Source organism: Schistocerca gregaria, chromosome 3 (genome assembly GCF_023897955.1).
Source record: "Schistocerca gregaria isolate iqSchGreg1 chromosome 3, iqSchGreg1.2, whole genome shotgun sequence".
Taxonomy (NCBI): Eukaryota; Metazoa; Arthropoda; class Insecta; order Orthoptera; family Acrididae; genus Schistocerca; species Schistocerca gregaria.
The window spans coordinates 423,355,227-423,377,975 of record NC_064922.1 but is presented as its reverse complement, the minus strand read 5'-3'; the positions used below and the strand labels follow the sequence as shown (position 1 = coordinate 423,377,975).

General features: G+C 39.4%; 1 protein-coding gene and 1 pseudogene across 1 annotated transcript in view; both read left to right on the top strand.

Annotated features, from left to right (window-relative positions):
* The window catches only part of LOC126354769 (UPF0489 protein C5orf22 homolog), a 1,899,147-nt gene that overhangs the window by 938,444 nt on the left and 937,954 nt on the right, over positions 1-22,749 (top strand). The gene's annotated exons all lie outside the window — the stretch shown is intronic.
* LOC126356841 (5S ribosomal RNA) lies at positions 18,586-18,705 on the top strand (annotated as a pseudogene).

The following is a 22,749-nucleotide window of genomic DNA, read 5'->3' as shown; positions in this document are numbered from 1 at the left end:
TCTTCCATAATCACTTTCCATATATGTAGGTGTCTCCTTCGCATCTGTCATACACTCTATTTTTTTCAAAAGATATACATAGCCTACTTTTGAAGCTGTCTCTTGTAAGAGATTAAGGTGCATTGTTAAATCTTCTATGGATTAAGATAAGATGGTAAGATCGTCTGCAAAAGCCGAATAGTAAATACACCCTTTTTCTCCCAAGTATGATTGTTTTCAGTTTCTTCTTCTTCTTCTGTTCTTTTCCTCCATTACCTGATTACCTTTTATACTACATAAGTGACCAGCAGTGGTGACAATCCATGTCCTTGTCCTACATCAAATTTTTTCTCAAAAGCCTCGGAGATTTCACCTAAAAATTTAATTTTGAATTTCGTATTTGTGAGTGTGTCTTTTATCATTTCCACCAGCTTCAAACTCTTCTAAGGTGTTGATAGCGATTCCCTGTCAACCAAATCATATGTTTTTTTGAAGTCTACAAATGGTATATAGCTAAATGCTTTAGGTTCTAATTCTTCTGTACCCGATTATAAAATTCAGATTTAAAATTTGTTTCACACAGGACCGTCCGCTTCTAAGCCTCCTTGGATACTCCCTTAGTTGTTGCTGATCCAGTTGGTTTTTGACCTGTTTTGCAATGTTTTCGAAAGAATTTTGTAAGTCACTGGAAGTAGGGTAATTCCTCTGTAATTACTGGGGCCAGTTTTATCTCCTTTTTTGTGGATTGGGTGAATTATTCAATCTTCTGTTATAGCTTCTGTTTCCCAGACTTTTTGAAAGACTCCATGTAGCTTCTTGACTGTTCCAGAACCTGCAGTGTTCCACATTTCAGCAGTTATGAATCTTCCCCGTGGGCTTCATCATTCTTCAAACCTTTAATGACATTTTTCCTGAAAGCGAATAAAAATAGCTACAGCAGTCATAAGATTTGGGGTTTTAAATTCCATCTTCTTCAAAACACAGTGTGTTTGTTTTTTCCATTGACACAAACATGTCAACTTATTTGGGTCTTGATTTACTTCTGAAACTTCGATAATTATGAAGCTGGGTTAGTACAAATTGGCTTGCTTTTATGTCTTTTTATGGCTTGAAAGCTTGTTGTGTGTATGAAAACGTCAGTTATCTGGTGAAAGTGAAGTGTAAAATTCGTGAAAAACAGTGTATATAATTCAATTAGCAAGAAACAAATACATCAGAGGTGAACAATGAAGAAAAATCAAGTCATAAAAAGGCATGAAAGCGACCTAATCTATAACTCAGATTCACAATTAATGTAGTTTCAGAAAAATAAATGAATCGACTCCACAGATGAGGACACAGAGATGTTCGAAATGGGCAAATTAAAAAAAATGCATAACTCACATCGTGGTTTGCAGAAAACGGAGTTTGGGAACCCAAATTTAATTCGCAGACACGAAAAAAATTTTCGGTAGGAACTTTCAAGCCCAGAAAGATGGTTGCAGCATAAATTAGGATTACAATGAAAACTGAGTTTACTGAGGACCTGGTGCGCACGCATTCCACCAGGCAGTGGGATCGCAGAACTGGTAAAATGGGAGCATTTCCCGTCCCGTTGGCATGTCTGACAATGACAGGCGAGGCTTCCGAAGCCGGAAAATACTTGAACAAGCAGCGCAAAATAGGAATACTTTCACGGAGGCAGATGGATACCGTACGATACCATTATCAACAATACGTGCTGGCAGATAGCGAGAACGCACCATTTCAATCGCTCAGCATTGTCGAACGGCGTCGAGGAGGAAATAAAAGCACGACGGAACGAAACGAGGTCCACAGCAGGCGTTCGGCCGCGTGTCAACCAAATTAAAAGTGGAGCCTGCAGCGGCTGATGTGATGGAGGCACAATGGCGCATTGTTCCAGGCAACACAATAGCGTGCTAATTGCTGGTCACCATATCCAGTCGCGGCGCCCACAATGCCTACCCCTTTCTTCTCACGGGCGTCTTCCGTAGACAACACAACTGGCGCGGAAAAAAAAAATTTCGAGCCCGCTCCTCCAGATAATGGTCGCTTCGCTGTGAACGGTGGCCTCAGTTCCTTATTTACTCTTAGTCTGAGTCACATACTGTTCATAGTATAGGACAGCACAGAAAAATGAGCTCCTTGTACTTCGCCATTTGTTCAGCACGGTGTCGGGCAGGAGAAAATAGGCGAGTGAGTTGCTGACCTCCGCGATCCCGGGGTAGCGTCGTGGCTTGCAGAGTGTAGGTTGTGGGTTCGAGTCCCACATTGAACATAGCCTTGTGCTGGCAATTACCTCCAGTGTGCGTCCACACAAAAAAATGAACTGAAAATTATAGGACACAGGGATCTGTCTCTACACACACACACACACACACACACACACACACACACACACACACACACACACAAATAGTATTAAAGAAATTCTGAATTAACCGAAAGCGAATCATATCAACAGAACATCTAAGACAAGTATACAGGAGGGAATCGTCCGTGCCCTGCTCAGATGCTCAAAAGAACTGTCCTCGTATTCTCCTTAAGCAGTTTTGTGAAGCCACTGAAGACCGGAGGTCTGAACCCTAGTCGTCCAGAATACAAATCGGGTGCCTTAAATACTGAACCATTTCGCTATGTATTTCGTTGTTTAAATTGTAAAACTGATTATTAGGTGTTCCGGTACCCATGTAAGTTGTGCTGTCAACGAAATCATTTCTGACGGCCTTGTAGATTCCATTGCAGAAAACCTACGCTAAAACAACTCCTTCAAGGGCGTCCGTTCACACAAGATAGTACAATCGGCCACGCCTCTGTTTATGGAAGATAAATACTTTCGAACGATCAGAAAGACGTTCATTTCTTATCATGTGTGGGTTTTTTTTTCTTTGAAATAGTTGGAGATCAATGCTTTCCTACTGTGAAATAGTGTTCTTATTAACGATCTGCTCCGTGTCGAGCTCGTTATGTGGATTAATCTTCGCCAACATTCATCTCCGAGAATGGCGTCTCTATTCGTTTTATAGCTGCTGTTCCTGTCAGAAATATCTCAGGCTCGTACTGATGTAATTAAAGTGCAGTGATTACGTTGCAGCATAGGTACATGATATATCTACTGCTACAACCGTTCGGATGTTCACGTAAAAATCTTTAGTGAATCAGGAACGTTGTTTGATAGTTTCTTTCAACAATTCATTGCAGGTGCGACGCTTACATTAGTTAAGATCGGTCTTACACTTCCAAGATTATGGCAAAACACACGTTGTTATTTGCTGGCCTTATTTGAAGACCAAACAACTTTTAGGAGCTGACGGCGACTCCCTAATTACTACTCACTGTGAATCGAAAACAATGAAGAACCAATTTTACGTTGTGTGGACAAATATTGCAATACAGATATGCATATAAAGAAAAATATCGCTCTGAGCTGCTCCTGTACTGTGTTTAACGGATAAAAGAATTCGTGGGCAACTGGTCGCAGATAAAATACTGTGGCTTCAAAGTAGAAGGTCGCGGCTCGCAAAGCAGGTGACACTAAACACAGAATAGTTGTCACACAAATGTTTTCAATGATAACACTGTCTGTAAGCATCTACTTTTTTTCTTGTAATAGGTTGCAGCGGAGAATCGACTGTTTGCTTACTCTTGTTCGCGAATGCATTGCCGTATTTGTTTGCACCATAGATTGTAAGGACAAAGTGATCCGACTCCTGTTGGAATTTACGAGGTTCCGAAACGAGATGGTGTATACGTATGCGGTCTTCTGAAACTCAGAGGTACAGTGGTCATATTGTAAACAAAATTCACACTCGACCATAAGCTTAAAAATAGGTTGTTCACCTTCGTTGTCATTCTTAAAGTTAGGGTCTGCTCCTTTTTAAACAGTCCGCTATATGTAACATCAGGTAGATACACACAGTAGAATACGAGTGATGATGGATGTGCTGCGCACGCGGAAATGAAGACAAACGGAGTATGGAACGGCGTACTTCTGCAAACTGACCTCAGGGTTGAACAGTCCGGAAGAAGACAGACCGAATGAAATGGCGCTGGGTCCTCATAACGGATTCAGAATATGTGCATGACTGGAATTCTTGTTTAGACAAAAAATATGTTTTTAGAGCATTTTATTCACCGTGTCGTTTCTACTACAGTTAAAATCACGCGGCCTTCTAAAGCAAAATGTAGATAATCGACCCTGTGTATTTATCTCATGGTACAGTACGTCTTAGATCTGATTTGCTTTAAATCCTGTTTTGTACTGTGTTTAACCATAATCTCCTTAGTGGTTTACTAGAACAATAAGTTATCTAATTAAACAGTAAATTCCGTTCATCAATACATATTTTGTTGCTTCCTTTCCATCATGTGGACACTTCTCCATAGCTGCCAATTAAGTTTTCCCCCCACTATTCCCTCCATGGCGGTCTTACATTTCAAGGAACCTTCAGCCCATACGCAGAAACACATTGAAAATTGAGTAGTATAAACATGAACTGTAAGAGCTAATATTGCATCTGCTGACTCGTAGAATAATGCTGGTTGTCATTAGAACTATGTTCTAGTCACCAAATAGCTTCCATTACTTGGCAGTTGGAATCAGAATTCTGATGATTAGAAACTTGTCTCACTCTGAGCCCATCTACGTGCATGTATTTCGGTGGAGTACGTTTGAGTTCTCGTTCCATTACTTGACTTGGTACAAGAAAGATTATTACAAAGAAATCTTCCGAGGACACCTGTAACAGAATATGGAATATCTCTGGCTGAAAAAAAATACATGTAACTGTTATTCGCAAAACGCGGATATTAACTAGTATCTCAGCAGAGCAGAACATTTACGTTTGAGGGTATTACTATTGTGCAAACAATGAAATCATCGACTGCACTAACGACATGTAGCATGACAAGTTGTCACTTAAACAAAACTGTCGCCTCAACATTTCCAAAGAACGGCGAATAATGATTACAAGTTAATGTGAATAAACTGTTAAGAAACATTTCTAATGATAAACGGTAACAAGTATGTACAATACGAAGGAAAAATCAAATTATAACACTTTTCTTTAGCTACATAGTATTTGCGGATTGGACATGTTACACACATCTCGTAATAATAGGAAGCACTACTTCATCGAATCTCTCCAGAAGACAAAACGCCACATGGAAACTTTGTTTAGTTGAGAAATCAGGTGCGATTTCACGGTTTCGGATTGTTATCGATATCAGTCCTTAGCTGGCCATCCGACGAACTGTCATCTAGCGATTCTCGCTTCGTTAAACAGTAAATCTGATCATGCAGCCTGCATCAGCCTGGAATCAGTCACGGATACAAGTATATTATAGATAATACACAGCCACAAACAATTCCTTTCCATGTCTGCTTTCAATTAACTGCAAATTACCCTAGTAAATTTTTCTGGAGTTTGCTAGCTAACACTCCTATGGAATGTTTTCAACGCCGTTACACAAGTTGTGTGGCATTGCAGAAGCCGAAAAGGTATAGACAAAGAGGCTGTTTAATTAGCCAGTAACACATACGCGTGGGTATTTAACATTTTTCTTAAACACACTATTCCATGAATAATCTGTATTTCAAGAAATGATTGTTTTAATGGCCTCATTTGTTTCTGTTATAAATTGACCATTCAGAGATCAGCTTCCGATCTATGTAGACAGAAATCGTGTGTGTGTGTGTGTGTGTGTGTGTGTGTGTGTGTGTGTGTGTGTGTGTGTGGTGTGTATGTATAACTGTGACCTTGAAAATCAACATATTCTAAACTATCAAATTCTCTTCCACTGAAATGTCTTTTTCTGATAACCTATAGCTTTTCAAACGCCAGATATTGCTATGTTAATCTCACCGAAAACTGACAGGAATTTTAATTTAGCAGAGAGCCAACATGGAACTTCTCATTCATCCCGCTAATTCACTACATGGTTGAACACATGCAACGAAGTCACCGGGTTGTTGTCGCCTGCGCCTACAAAAGATTCGTCATAGTCATCTGACGCGAAAAAGGGATGTACTATAAACTTTCCAAGTATATCACTATCCGCTAATTTTCAGTAGTTCTTCAGAACTGCTAAGTGTTTAACATCAGGAATCCGCCATCTCAAGCACCTTATCGCAGAATAATCTGATTTTGTTGAACTGGACACGCATTCTGTGGACGGTGACAGGTGTGTTCTGATAAACAGCGAAGAGAAATTAATCAACTGCTTATCGCTTATCTCGTGTACTACATCATCACGACTAACAAACCAGTGAGGAAATAGATAACAAAAAATTACCGAAAGTAGTATGAGCAACTGAAGAATTATCCGCTAATATTTGTTCCTTTTATTTTTGTTAAAAAAATGCAAGACTACTGAAAACGTCTTAGGGCCTATGTACTTGTACACAGTGTGACTTAAGCAGTCCGTCGACGATGTTTGCGTAAATCGGACGGGATGTGAAACAAGACCAAATCCAACAGTCTTTGACCAGAACATTCACCGTGGTGCCTGTAGCATCACTGTTAGAATCAAATGGGCAGAGATAGTTTGATTCGCAGTAGCTTTTTTTAAAAAAAAATTAAAAAAGAGAGCAGATTGTAGAGTGTTTCTCATAACGGAAGTGGCAGCTCACACTCCTCGACCAGTGTTTAAATAGTGGCGTTTGATCAGTTAAATCTTGTGAGCCATATTTCATTATTTCATATCATTCGGTGTAAAAGATAATAGAATAGCTGTGTATATAATCTATTTTCGCTTCGCAGTGTATTGCGTTCTCCGTTTAGACTGCATGAATTCATATTTCTACGCTGTTTAGGTACCGCATTGCTCGTAAATAGCCAACTTTACAATCGCTGCACAGTCATTACTTCTGTGAGCTCCATTCGTGGTGGCAAAGCAGTTTCGTCTGTCAGAAATCGAATGAATTTAACGAGAAATGCCACTTCTCCCATTGCTGGGATCATAACACGTTTTATTTCGCTTGAATTTAACAAGAAATGCCACATCTCACATTGCTGGGATCATAACACGTTTTATTTCGCTTGAGTAATCCAAGCATTTCCAGTTTTTGCGTGGATACAAACGATGTCAAAAATTCGAAAGAATGACTGAATCAATTCACTACCCAACCGTTAGTATCATATTTTTACACGCCAGCAACGATGCAAAGCATAATCGCCAAGTTATTTCTTTAGCGTCTTCTGGAAGAAAGAGTTACTGCTGTAAGCTATTTGAAATGTGGTGAGAATACAACTCATTTTGTTGGCTGTGTGTTGCTGTGCGGTTTATGCATTATGTGCAACTTAGATAATTGCTTTTCTGGTTCCATAATGCAACTGTTTGCAGTTCATTTTCTTCCGTAATTGTGTTCTTCCTATGACTACCCTAAATTACGACCTTCTCGTGCTTCACCTGCGGCCTGCAACATCTCAATTATATCTGACGTCTTCTAGCCGACAGCTGCTTATTCATGCTGCTTCATATTTTCATGTACATTCTATTTTGTGTCGCTTTGATCTTATAAATCTTTTTTTATGACTTTCGTTCAGTGCAAGACCACGCTTCACTTACAACTTTACTTACAATTTCATACGAATCTCATAGCTTTTCGAAGACACGTTGATAACTGCCTGCACTTACTGTAACATTGCATCATATTTTCTTGTATTTTCCTGTTTGGGCTTCCAGGCAAATGGACCTTTTTTTTCCTACAACAGCTCAAAAAGTAGCATTATTTATGAAACAGTATGCGGACATGTTAAACGATTTTCCTGTCCTATATATCAATGATTACTGGTCGTACTAGTATGTTGCCCATGTTTAGAGTTGTTTTTCATTGCCAACTCATATAATTGTCAGGAGTTTAAAAATATTTGCGGGTACATTTACTTATTTACTTAATTTAAGAACAAGCGAAGAGAGAGAGAGAGAGAGAGAGAGAGAGAGAGAGAGAGAGGGGGGTGGGGTGGAGGGGGGAAGGGTATTAAAACTGGCCTGGCCTGGCCTCACCTATTTTCTATAGAACCAAATAACTGTTTTGCACTTAGGCCGTCATGATCAGGATATGGAAACCCTTTTTCCTTATTCATTCAAATGAAAAGTGCAGTTTTAGAAACATCTCTTACAAATCATACGTCGGGTACCCTAAGGATACTATACGGAAATTGGGCGCGAATGCCACTGAATCGTGGCTGCATATTTTGAAATACTAACATCATGGGCAAACTTCAGTTAACAAAGGCTTACAGTGGATTATATACATTATTTACATTCCATATATTATTTTCACCTCCATTAACAGCGGTAAATTCAATAGCGCTGCGCCGTACCGTTAAATAGATATTTAGCTTACACACTCGCTTTCATCAACATTGCAAAATTACTTGCTGTTTAGTTTTGATGCACGTATGTTATGCTATTACATTTAACGATTTTGATCTATGAGAACGTGACAGGGCTTAATGCATTCCACTGCGGTTTTTTTTTGTCTGTGTTTCTAACGGAAGTAAGCATATTTGTCTCAAAAATACCAGACGAAACTATCACGTCACACCGAACTTTAAAATATAGCTATTTTTCGATGCTTGTCATAGGAGAATATACAGACATTCTCCAAACTCCATGAGTTGTGTAAAGAATAAAGGAGATTCGGTTCCATCTAAGATGCCTCCACTTAACAAATGTTTTGCTGACGTGCACGCCATCGTAATTTTGAAGTTCGTAATTGCCGACTAAGGTCGCAATTGCAATTTAATTTGTGCTTTGCAAAGGTAATCTGACATGTTTAACGTATCTTGTCTTTAGTGTCAGATTCTTCACGTTCACTTAATACGACAGTCACAAGAAAAAAGTATAATTTTCACTATAACGAGTACTTCTTACATCTTTGGTCTTTCAATTATGTTGTCAGGAGCGCAATTGCGGCCGGAACAAATTTAGGCCTACATCTGGAGTGTACGTAATTGTGAAATGCCGTATTATGCTTGTAGGAAGTGTTAACTCTGTCACTAAGTCTTCATAACAGGCTAAAGAATAAAAAGCATGTATCATTAAATGTAGCTTTTGCAACATTAATTTTAGTTCAATGTAAGTGGGATATCAATCGTGCAACATAGCATGCTGATAAAGAACACAACTTCACATTTTAACAGTGGCAATAAAGTAGCCATCGGTGCAAGCAGTACACGAGTAACCTTTGAAGTCCTCCTTTGAATGTAAGTGGGCAATATTTTGGATAGGAACGTCGCTGTCTCGCGAAAGTTGGGCAGAGTAGGCGCGCACGCTGCAATGACGCAGTTGTGCTAGAAGAAAAATTGCCGAAGATAACAAAACCATTTCATCTCAGCTTAACTTCGAAGGTTAAATAAACACATTCTGGCAACATTTCAGAAATTTCATTTGTCACACAAGCAGTTTGTTAGCCAAATGCTTCCATTAATTTTGTCCTTAACGAAAACTAGTTTGGTTTTTTAAATTACACACACAAAAAATTCATATATTTCTATTTAGTATAACTGACATTAGGAACGTAACTGTCCAATTGACAACTGAAACAGTGACTCAGACGGTAAAAAGAAACTATTTTTTTCTCTCTAAACCCGAGAACAAAGTGCATTGTAATATTTCAGGATTCGTCTACTGAAAGACTTACACCACTGATTCGCTTACGAAAGTAATGGTCATGCATTCAGTTATTTAACTTTAGGGGTTTTGTGCACAAAATGTACCAGCGACTCAACATAACTGCCATGCAACTGATGTTTTAAATATTCCCCTGCAACGAAACATTTAACGAAAAACTGTGATCTTAGTTACATGTTTCGCTTATGTGTATATACTGCCCAAGATCGTGTAATGAACAGATATCACTAGGCTAAATACAATAAATTCTACTTTTTTGTGCTGTTAGTCCGTTAAAATTCCGAATGAGAGTGAGATGTTGAGACGTTAATTCGTAATCTGGAGAACCAAGGTGCACATCCATGCGGGACAATCGTGATTTTTGCTGTCTCGGGTTTCTTCCAGTCACTTCAAAGAAATTTCAGAATAGTTGCATGCACAAGTTAATTTACGATTCAGTCTGCAGTCCCTCTGTAAGAGTTTGTGGTCTTTCTTTAATGACAATGCAGTGGTAAGCATTGACGTTCCTTCCCTTCTTCCATTATTTGGTTTTTGATTTCTTGTATCGTTCAAAATTTGTTTTTCTGTATAGATTTCGTATTCAGAGTGATTCAGGAAACTAAAACTAGCCATCACAGAAAAATCACGAACAAAATAATCACTAAAATCCATGCTGAATAAGATAACTGGATGAGACAATTACGTTGTGATGCAGAAGAGTGTTCAGGAAAAGCAAAGATGTACAAGGTGTTCTCAAAAGTCAAATTACTGCAGTTAAAATATTTAAGTCGTGGAAACATGGTTAAGTGCTAAACCTTTTCCCTTTGAATTTGAGAATGTAGCACTTCGGTAGATAGAATGAAAGAAAAAAATATTAGTGATGTCAGGAATTACATCGTGAGAATACAAAAAACTGAATGAATTCTTGAGACCATAATTTGCCGGATCAGATTCAACAAAGCTTTAAACAATTTTAACAACAATAAAGTGGCTGAAGCAGCTAATACCTACAATAAGTTAATTAACAACATCGAAGGTGAGGTGAAACAAGAACAGTACAAAGTTTTATCTGCCTACTATGAGTATGGAATTTACAAAACGAAACAGATTTACATAAATAAGAAAGTTAAAATGGTTCAAATGGCTCTGAGCACTATGGGACTTAACTTCTGTAGTCATCAGTCCCCTATAACTTAGAGCTACTTAAACCTAACTAACCTAAGGACAACACACACATCCATGCCCGAGGCAGGATTCGAACCTGCGACCGTAGCGGTCGCGCGGTTCCAGACTGGAGCGCCTATAACCGCTCGGCCACACCGGCCGGCAAGAAAGTTAATAACAATGATAATTCAAATTATAGAACACTAGCATTATTATTCCTATGCTTCAAAAAATTGCTGAAAATTATTAAATAAAATTTAAAAATTATGATTAACCAACACATACAAGCATCTCACTTTCGATTTACGAAAAGAAAAGGAACAAGATGAGCTATGACAGCACTAGAATTATCTTACCAACAGAGTACACTGAAAGATTTTGGAGTATTGAAGGAAACTGTAGAAGACAATAATGATATAAGCTACGTCTAAATTTATACCAAAATCAGAGCATTAAAGCACATGATAATTTGCATTGAGACAGGGAAACTGTAATCCGAGGACAAACACAAACAAGTACATAAACTGATCGTGTAAGTAGAGTAAACATTATCAAATAAAATACAAGTTTACAGCAATTGAGCCTGCTATGTGAATAATACGGTAACTATTGACGAAAACTGAAAGATATAAAACATCACAGTGAGCAAACAAAGTTAGAAATAAAAGTAAATTATAAACAATCATCTTAATATAGAGATAACAAATAAATTTATAAAGCCGTTTATCTTGAGTACTTTAAGCTATGCTTGTTAAGGATACACTGTACGTAACCTTAGAGATATGGACATGGCGAAGAGTAAAATAAAAGTGGACTAGAGAACATCTTCCGAGCAAACAGTAATAGAAATCAATAAAAATCGAATATCAATAAGCAATGTAAAGAAACTAATAACTGGATTATTTCTACATCTAATTCAACGTTAACCTCACAAATAATATCCTCGACGGAAAATACCGGGGTATAAAAATCAAGAGGCATGTTCGGTACATACATGCAGCGGGAAGTAATCAATGAACGGAGCTTCATCAGTGACATCCGAATGCCGATCTTACATCATCAAGTATGTGATGTTGATACTGATTCTTGTATTTAAATTGAACCAGATTAAATTGAATCCCAGTAGTTAAATTGAAACAAAGTTTTCTATTATAGAAATTGCGTAATCCGTTGAGGTAGAATGGAGAGAAACATACGAGAAGATGAAGCTTTGAATAAGCTCCGTCTGGTGCAATTGGTAGCACATTACCTGCGAAATGTAAGCATCTGGGTTCTGTTTCCGTAGCAAGTCCTCTAGTAACCGGTTACGTAGTACTCAACTCTTGTTATAAGTAAAATAGTTCTTTTTCTGCTTTTTATTTGTTGAAAGGCATGAAAACCTTACGGGCTAAGGTTCCATTTCCACCTACTTGTTGTCCAGTGAATCATTGAAGTAGTGAAAAGTACACTTTTTTCATTACTAGTTGAACAACCCGGCATTGCCTTGGCCTTCATTTTTCCAATTTCCTACTAAAAATAAAAAAAATTAACTGCGTCTGTAGCGTAATACCGAAAAAAATTCGTTTCCATACATTCGTGAAAACACGATTGAAAATATGAAACAGTCGTACAAAAATATCGGACAGTTTGTGTACACTGCATACAGCTGCTTCGCACGTCTACAACACGATTTTGTAAAGGTTTCTATGGCAAAACCTCTTCATAGCTCTATAAGCAGCTATTGTTTTCGCCTGCACCCGTTTCCGCTTCGCATACGAAATCTGTGAAGAGCGCTGCCAGATGTGAGAGACTTCCTTACGTTGTTTCGAGTGTAGGAGTGTCCTAGTAGTAAAAAACAAATGTATTAAAACTTCATGCAGATACTACATTTTTCCACACATGTCAGAGTTCATGACGTCACATCTCCTGACATAGGTTGATAGCCCGGTATAATTTTGTAAGTGTTTTTAGCGGCATATGCGGATACTGTCTGCGAAATTTATTGCGAATAGAGTTGGTAGCACAAAAGTAATTCATTTAAACGTCGTACATGAAGTGGCAGTTTTTCATGCATTATGACTTCATATATCCTGAAATTTCAGTCTGGAACCGCGCGACCGCTACGGTCGCAGGTTCGAATCCTGCCTCGGGCATGGATGTGTGTGATGTCCTTAGGTTTAAGTAGTGCTAAGCGACTGGTGACCTCCGATGTTAAGTCCCATAGTGCTCAGAGCCATTTTTCTCCTGAAATTAGGTAGACGGTTCTTACCCCCACAGCACTTGTTGTCTGACAGTAAGGAGTATGTGTACCAAATTTGTTTGTAATCGGTCCAGTGGGTTAGCAGATGTGGAAAACACACACACACACACACACACACACACACACACACACACACACACACACACACACACACATCCATTTTATAATGTGTATGGATTTCTCACTTATATTCTGAGCAAATCATAATTGGTCAGTAAATACACGATTCACATGCGAAAAAAGTAAACACTAAGAAATTTAAAGTACAATATGCTGATCAGTATTAGATCAGAGTGAAAGACTCCGGTCAACAAGGACTTACAAGCGAATTGTGCCGGAAGCAGTGCTGTCAACGTAGAGCTAAAAATATGCGGCCCTATCTTCCACATGGTTTATTTCTGTTCCCAGCTCTATGAAAATGTATGCTGCTGAATAGTGCACTCGGCTCTGTGTAGCGACTAAGAAAGTTAAGGTATTTTTTTCTGTGTAGTGTTAATTGAGTCAAATTCGATGAAGAAGTACAGATACTGCGACCGTAGTGTTTGAGCTCCTAGAAGCTTGTACAACGGCCAGGATGAAGGCGAGGCGACAAGAATGTGGTTGAAAGACCGGAACGTATTTCCTTTCACAGAGCGGACCCTTTCACCGGAGTGGCTTTTGTCGTCGGCTTGCAGTTGGGTGAGGTTGCGGTGCGGCCGTGCTGCCGCGCTGCCAGGGGTTACTGCCTAGGAGCGGTGACGCTGACCCGTGGACATAATAAAATAAATTTCCTAGCGCATCGACCCGTCTGCCGCTCGCCCGCAGGAAACCATCTCTTGCGAAAACGACAGACGCGGAAATATGGCGCCAGCCGATATAAAATATGGAGGTTATATTTTTGGCGGTCGCTTTTTCCGCCCTGAGGAGCGCAGCTGCCTGCGGTCTTGTCCACGGCTCCTGGAGACGGCTGAGCACCCGCTACGACCTTCTCCAACACTGTACTCTGTATGCATAACATTTAGCGGTTTAGTCGGAACACTCGGTTGTAGCTCTCCTTTTCTGCGTTTGTTGCTTATCTCTGCTTTCTGCCACAAAAGAATATCTCAAAACTTTTTGTCCTTTCCTCCTCACATAGAAGAAAGCACAACATTCGTTTAAACTTTGGAACATATAAGTGCTCCACACGTAGTGTGCATGTCAGATCAGCTAGTCTAATATAAAAATCTCTAGCGTAAGCCTTATAATATTTCGCTTTTTGGTTACTGCAGTCTTTTGCTGGTAATAATCATCAGAGGCAAACGTTACAGGATAATTTCAAAAGGACTTAGACATCGCAAATAGCTTGACAACTCACGAAAAATTTTACTAACGCGAGCGCGCTTCCCAAGTTGTGTCCGCTCGATGTGTTTGTAAGTAAAGAGAGTAATCTTTTCATTATTTTACGCCTTCTGCGGTGACAAGGTACAAGTGAAAATATCTCCGCAGTACAGACATTTTATTGAAGTGAACGTCTTATCGATTTGTAAAAGATGTGAACGAAAAAATAATATAACTTCTGTTTTGTAGCTACGAAACCAGACAGCTGAAGAGGAAGAAGAAAAGGGGGACTGTGGGGTGGGAGATGTTAATGCTATTAACAGAAATAGAATTTCTTGACCTAGACATTTGTAACATGTCTCAAGTTGCATTAGGAAGCAGTCTCTATGTCTGGCACGTGTGTTTTACCTTATAAACTGCTCTGAAACGGATTTTTTTTTCAAACGATCTACTTTGTACCACAGTACGTCTACGTCTGCATCTATACTCTGCAAATAAGTGTGAAGTGCAATATAGACGATACGTTCCATTGTACCATTTGTTAAGATTTTCTCCCGTTTCATTCACATGTAGAGAGTGGGAAGAGCGACTGCTTAAATGCCTCTGCACATACTGTAATTAGTCTGTCTTTGTCTTCGCAATCCGTATGAGAGCGATACGTAAGGGACTCTAATTTAGATTCATCACTTAAAGCTGGTTCTAGAAACCTTGTAAACAGGTTTTCACGGGATACTTCGCGTCTGTTTCCAAGCGTCTGGTAGTTCAGTTCTTTTAGCATCTTCGTGACAGGCACCCACGGGCCGAACAAATCTTTGACAATACCGGCTGCCCTCTTTTGTATCCGTTCAATATTCCCGGTTAGAGCTTTAGGATATGGGCCCCATACACTTGAACAGTATTCTAGGGTGGGTTCAACGACTGCACTCTCCTTTGTAGACTGATTGCATTTAGTAAGTATTCTACCAATAAAACAGTCTGCCAGCTGCCTTAGCTACGATTGAAACTAACTGATCATTCTATTTCATGTCTCTAAAAATTTGTACTCCCAGTTATCTGTATGACTTCACCGATGCCAACAGTAGGTCGCTCATACTATAGCCATAGAATATTACATTTTGTGAATTGCTAAATTTATATTTTTGAATACTTAAAGCAAGTTGCCAGACTTTACACCACTTCGAAATTTATCAAGGTTTGACTGAATATTTGGGCAGCTTTTTTCATATTTCATTGTAGATAAAAGCTTCATCTGCGATAAGTCGAAATAAATTTGTGGTAAGATTTTACGGGACTAAATTGCTGAGGTCATCGGTCCTAAGCCTACACACTACTTACTCTAACTTAAACTAACTTACGCTATGGACAACACACACACTCATTACTGAGGGAGGAATCGAACCTCCGGCGGGAGGAGCCGTACAGACCGCGACAAGACGCCACAGTCCGCTCGGCTATCCCGTGCGGCTAAAAAGTCGAAAGTTACTATTAATATTATCTGCAAGGTCATTAATATACAACATGAACACCAGAGGCCCAAAACACTTCCCTAGGGCACACCTGAAGTAATTTTGACACCAGTCGATAGCGCTCCATTCTGAAACCATTTTCAGTTACGTTTTGCAATTAACAGGTTTTGTTACAGTAATGTTGAGTCTGAAGATGGTTTGACGCAACTCTCCATGTTGGTACTGAATAACTACTGCACGCTACATTTGGAAAAGCTTCATCTGAACATGCTTATTGCAAAAAAAAAAAAAAAAAAAAAAAAAAAAAAAAAAAAAAAAAAAAAAACGTTGGTCTCCCACTTAAAATCACCCCCCTCCCCCAAAACCCATTTCCCACCAATACCAAAATTCACCATCCTTGACGTCTCAGGAATGTGTGATATCAATCGATTCCGTCGGTCAACTTGTGCCATACATTTCTTTTCTCCCTATTTTGATTTAGTACTTCCTAATTATTTACGCTATCTCCCTATCTGATCTCCAACATTCTCCTGTAACACCACTCTTCGCCCCTCGCCTGAACTGTTTACCGTTCACGTCTCATTTTCGCACATGACTATACTTTAGACATCTACTTTCAGAAAATACTTCGTAATGTTTAAATTTATATGCAATGTTAACAGATTTCTACTTTTCAGAACAGATTGCCTTACTATTGCAAGTGTGCCTTTTATATCCTCTCTACTTCTGCCACCATCATCATTTTGCGGCCCAAATTGCAAAACTCATCTATTATTCATAGTATCTCATTTCCTAATGTAAATTCCTAAGGATCGCCTGATTTAATTCGACCGCATTCAGTTAACCTTGTCAACCTCTTATTAATATTCTTCTTATAACCTTTTTCAAACTACTGTTAGTTTCATTGATCTGATCTCCAACGTCTTCTACAATATCATCGGCACACCTCAAAGTATTTATTTCTTCTCCTTGGACTTAAGTCTCCTTTCCAAATTTCTCTTCGGTTCCCCTCACAGGTCGCTTAATTTAGAGACTGAGTCAATAGAAAGCAGTATTATAAAATAAAAACAGAAATAAACATATATGGTTGCTTAAAACGGCAAAAGTAATTTACGCGCTGCGTACCTTATTTCCTGACGGAGCTTACAGTTATTTATCAAGTCCTTTCTGTTTTCTAATACACAGAATGTTTTCTTGGAGTATTCTCGGCTGACAGCGTTCTTTTTTCGTAATTACACAATTTCCTCTACATCCACAACGGTACTTCAGTTAAGTAATACTTCGGTTTGGATCCATTCACAAATTTTCTCCTAGTTGCCCTGGACTCTCAGCTGTCATAAGGAAAAACGACGGTTCTTTAACCAGGGCTTTGTCCACGAAAAGACACTTACTGATTACTGAATCCATTTTTAAATTATATTTCAGTCCTTTAGAGGATCTTCGCTCACTGTGTAATAATTTTAACGCCTGCCCTTCGTTGATTCTCTAAAGCATTAAATAGTAAGTCGTGAAAAGTGCCTCAGGAAAGACAGAAATAATACTGTACACCTACAGACCTTTTGCTTGTGTGAAAGTCCAGAGACCATTTTCCAGCGCAACTCATACGGAGAAAGTAGACCTAATTCCAGCAGCAAAAGAAATATATGATTTGATGTTTCATTTGCAGCCGATAAAAGCATACAGGTTTGCAGGCGGACTTTGTATGGTGAGAAAGGAAGGAATTTCAAGTTAAGTCAGTCAGAAAACCTAACCAAATGAATTAAAGCAAACTTGTACTGTTATTAACTGAACTCACTGCTCGTGCAAGCTCACATTAACTGATTCGACTTAGAAACATTAAAAAGTCATAAACTCACGTTTGCGCGTGTTGTCTTTCATTGTCGACTGCTTTATAGCCTCAGGTGGTTTAACACTCCTTGTCTTTGCAAATAAGAATATTGTTGTGACAGTTTCTGTGTGTGATGTTTCGTCTTCTGCTACTCATTGTAATCTCCTTTTTTTAGTCGTTAAAATGGGTTTTCTGAAAATATTAAATATTTCGATGAGCTTTCCATTTTTTTAATTTACGGTTTCATGCTATTTCATAATAGCAGTCCTAATATGTTCATCGGTGTAGAATGCAGGATGTAGAGCTTAATACCAACAACGCATATCTACTGTGCCGGCATTTTTGATGTCGTAGCCTAGGAGTGGAAGTGAACTCTGCTACCTAGATCTTACCTGAAAAAAAAAGAAAAAAAATGAATGTCAAAGAATGGGGTTGGCACTGGTTCCGTTATTTAATTTCTCTGTCGATGTATGCTGAAGCTGTTGTAAATCACACGATTTGCATTGTTTACTATGTTGAAATTAAATGTGATGATAGTCCAATATTCGTCTGTCACTCCCCATCAGAAATTTCTTAGCATGATGTCCAGTAATGTAGGAGAGTTAATTTTCCTTTTGTTTCTTTTTGGTTATGTTTGTGTAAAGTGCAGTCTAAACGTGGCCTCCGAATATACAGTCTGGGCGTAGAGCAAATAGTTCATGTCAGCTAAGTGACAAAATGTCCACAGGAAGCTTCAGGTTGCCCTCTACTTTCTTCTCTGTTTAGATGACACTGTGGAACAACGACGCACAACACTTAATATAACAACGCATCGAAAATTCTCTGAATATTCAGTGCCCTTGGCCCACTGCTTATTGTACGAGGACGCCGATATTTGCAACTGTAACAAGATTTCGAGGGGCCGTTCACTGTATCACATTGCTAAACCCTCGCCGCTTCAGATACTGAAGCGCCTGACTTTCTTTGAAGCTTAATGACAATTTTAATTTTCTACTGCCAACGGCCTTCCCACGTTGGTAACACCAGTTCCCGCCCGATGACCGAAGTTAAGCAACGTTGGGCCAGCCTAGTATTTGGACGGTTGACCGTTTGGGGAAAACTGGGTGCCTTTGGCTTTCTGGACACGCAAGTCGCCAAAGTGGCATCCGGTTGAAAGACTTTGACCAGGCCGTTGCGCCACGCGCCATTTATTTATTTATTTTCTATTCTGGAGTTAGAAATAAATCAGTTGCATTAGCACATTTTGATTACACCCTGAATTTTAGACATGTTCCTGCATTTGAGCTGTCTCACAGCTAATTCAGTTTATACAGAGCTGCAATGACGGTTTTCAAACACACATCGAGCATAAGTTGCCAATGAGTTGATCCAGACATACGTATATGTTGTCTCATAAACAGCTAAATTTGACATTCCGCAGTCAACAATCTTTCTTCTGAATTCTGTGGATTCTTTTATCTTTTCACACGATCTTCAAGATTCCTACTTAACGAAATTCAGGAACTGTTTTCTACCTGAGTGTTTTTTTTTCCGACTAAGTATTCCTCCCCCCACCTCCACTGTATCATACAGTGGAAGTGACTAGGATCATGCATAATTTTACTGAGTCCATCGCACTATCTCACTTGTTTATCTAGAGCCAAATGTTGGCCAAAGGGCGGCGTGCCTAACAACCTAGTTGTTGCCATTGTAACTACCTACATACCAGAACCTTTAATGCCGCAAATAACTGTACACAAATGACTTTTTTACTACATATAGGCCAGGTGGAGAGCTTTCCTATTGCATGCTTCAAAAATCACTTGTCAAAATACAGTTTCTTCCTCTCAGAATTTAACTATGATAACATATTTCTCTTATACGAAGTCGGAGAACGTGTACGTACTATATTCCTGCATGGAAGAATTTGAAAACCGATTTTTCATTTGTCACGAAGAAAGGAGAAAAAGTAAAATTCAACTGTAAATTGGATTTGAGGTACAATATACGAGTAATTGTCATCGTTGTATTTCCTCTTTTAGAATGAAATAGACGTTCGCGTCCTTTCATATGAAACCATTGACAGCATTAATATCTTACGGTAGAGTCGACAGCCACCACAGACCTAGCAACATAACTCCTTCAGTAAGCATTTCCCAAAACATACAAGACCAGTGTGACGAACAGTGTGTAATATTAATTTCTCTGTCTTGTCAAAATTTAATTGCTCTCCAGGTCAGAGGTCTGTTTATATAAACCATCAACATAATAGAGGAACGACTGAAGACCCAGCCGCTTTCTGAGAGACTGGAAGAAATGTGGGAGACCTAAATGGAAATGACATTACTCCGAGTCTGATACTTGCCATTATGAATCTGTTGTTTATACAAGTGCCCCGTCTAGCTTTATAGTACAATGACACCCTAATAATCAAATGCGGAGATCGGCAGAAATTTCTTACATAATTCATCGTGTTAACGCTAAGCACTGTCAGGAAATTTTTTTCTAAGGAACTGGAAACCACAAACTCAACTGTAGTATAATTTAGAGTGATGCACAACAGCGTAGATAACTGTATTTAACAGTTAAATGAAACCCGCAACCAGTCGCAACTAGATATGGTACCTCCAAAACCAGAAGTACAGTAGCTAAAAACACCGGTTACATTAGTTTCTGGGACTAGAGAAAGAGTACAGTAAGGGTAGGAAACCACATCGTGCAATAACATATAAGGCCGCTAACGTTGCAGTAAAAACATACAGGTTGGTGCAAAAAAACGCGAAGCAAATTAAAATCTGTATTTCTAAACGGCTAACAGCAGTTCATGGCGCACACTGACATTTGCAGATTGTCTAACTAACGGATTCCAGAGACAACAAAAATTTGATTTTCAATAGTTATATAATTGTTGACCGAATTTTAGAATTTAAAATGATGTCGTAATCTACTCATTAAGTGGTATAATCTTATGTTAAAGGTCTAACACAGTAAGACAAGTATTACAGTTAGAAACCGTGTATACGTACTGGGGCAGCGTTGCTCATGGCGAGCAAATTACTCAGACCATATTCATCCAATATTTCGGACTGACATGAGAGCACTTAGTGACCCCCAAGAAACTTTACACATAATTTCAAGCCTTTGCGGAACTTTTTCCCGCTAACACCGCACCTCCCCCTTCTCAGCATAAGGTATGACGTTTTAATTTATTACTTTTTTACTGCTAACTCTATTCGCAACACATCTTGCTGGCAGCATCCACATTTAGCGCTGAATGCGCCTGCAAAATCATTTCACTGTATAACAAATAGTTCGAGAGGTATAACGTCATAAATATCGAGGTACGTGAAAAACTGACGTTTGCTTAAAACAGAGCGCAAACTGGCCAAGACCACATTCATCAAGTCTTACACAATGAGACCAGTCAGCGACTTGGAACAAATTTCAAACATAATTTCAAAAGTTTTCTAATGAATTTTCCTCTCTTACATGTTTAACATCAAATATATAACACATCAACTTATTTGTAAAGTAATCACAAGTTTAAAGCAGTTTTATACAATAGAGTTCGGTTCTTTAAAGAATCAGGCGTTTACTGGTTAAAATATGTTGAAGTAAATAATAGATGCTAGAACCCGCCACCAGCGCCGGTAATCTAAACTAAAAGTTACTCTAGAGTGCACAAGAAACAGCAGTGCTACATACAAATATCAAAGTTACTGTTGTCACATTGACGCATCCCGAAAAATCTAGTAGCTGCCTTGGATAGTGCAAGCACAGATATTCGGGCGGCTCTTAGATTGCCACTGAACGTGCGAGACAACAAAATACGAACATGCACCTGTTTATAGTACTAAAGACATCAAGAGCAGAGCGATTTGTAGCATCTGGCACAGAAGCAAACGCAAGCGCTCAGTTTGTCTCCTGGGCGAAGACAATACGTGTGACGTCAGCACCACGACATTAGCACGCGCGGCGAAGTCCACTTCACTGGCTTCTTCTTGCTCTTGCGGTCTTGTCTCTTGCTGTCGGTGCGTCGGGGAAGTGAGAGCGTCGATAAGGATGGCAAATCCAAGAGCACGGTATGAAGTTCCTACTATAGCAACACACGTAGGAACTCTATACCTCGCTGCTGGTAAGTTACCAACGGGAGCTGCTCTCAACCTTCCCTGGCTCGCCGTCTCTTCTCTCTTCTCGTCTTCTTCTTGCTCCGCCGGACAAATTAGCATGACAAAAGCGACGGACGAGCAAGGCTTGCATGAATAAAACATCGCCGGCTCGATCGAGTTGCAGGTGTAGCATGCAGCAGTTAGAGGCAGGCGCCTAGGCGACAATAGCAGCGCCTAGAGCTTATTTACTATGCGGCAGGCATGCGAGCTACAGGTGTTAGACAAGCGACGAAGGCTGGGACGTGACCCAGTGTCTCCATCTCCCAGCTCCAGGTGTTACTACTTCCCTCTAATAATGGCTGAGGCGAGTGGCGCTTCCATGCAACGCTGCGCGATATACTGTCAAACAGAAGAAACTAAAGATCACCTGCACTCAAAAGAAGCTACAGGGAACTAGTTTTCTGTCTTAGCGTTATGAAACATGCACCAGGACTACACAGCGGTTAGCATAGCTCTAGTTAGTGGCTGAAATTAAGAGTTGGACATTTCAACATAAGTACTATCAGAAAAGTCATCACTGCATCTTTTATTTTCTAACAAGGCGAAGACAACTGACACTGACATAAAGTTGATCTGATTAATTGCATCTTGTGGTAGGAACAGCAAAATATATTTTTTTAAACTAGGGCTTCGCAAGGTCGTACCTCGTACACACTATCTACCGGTCTTCGATTTCAGCTATATCACAGTTCACGGTGTCGGCTGCAGCCAGTATTCAGTGATTTCCACACTGGGCTAATAGCCAGTTTTCCCTTATATGTCATCCGCATGCCTTCTCACATTTGATGTATCTATATTGAACTGTTTAATGTCTGCGGATGTCTTACGAATTGTATAAACATCAGACTACCTTTTATTATTCAGTCCGGGTTTAATATCAGTATTCAGGCACACGTTTCGGAGCAAGTGGTCATCTGTTGTCTGATACTATTTTTGTTTCATCTTGAAAAATATACTTCATATTTGCCGGATTCCAATCTCAGTACGGTACTCCCACTTAGTTTCCTCATA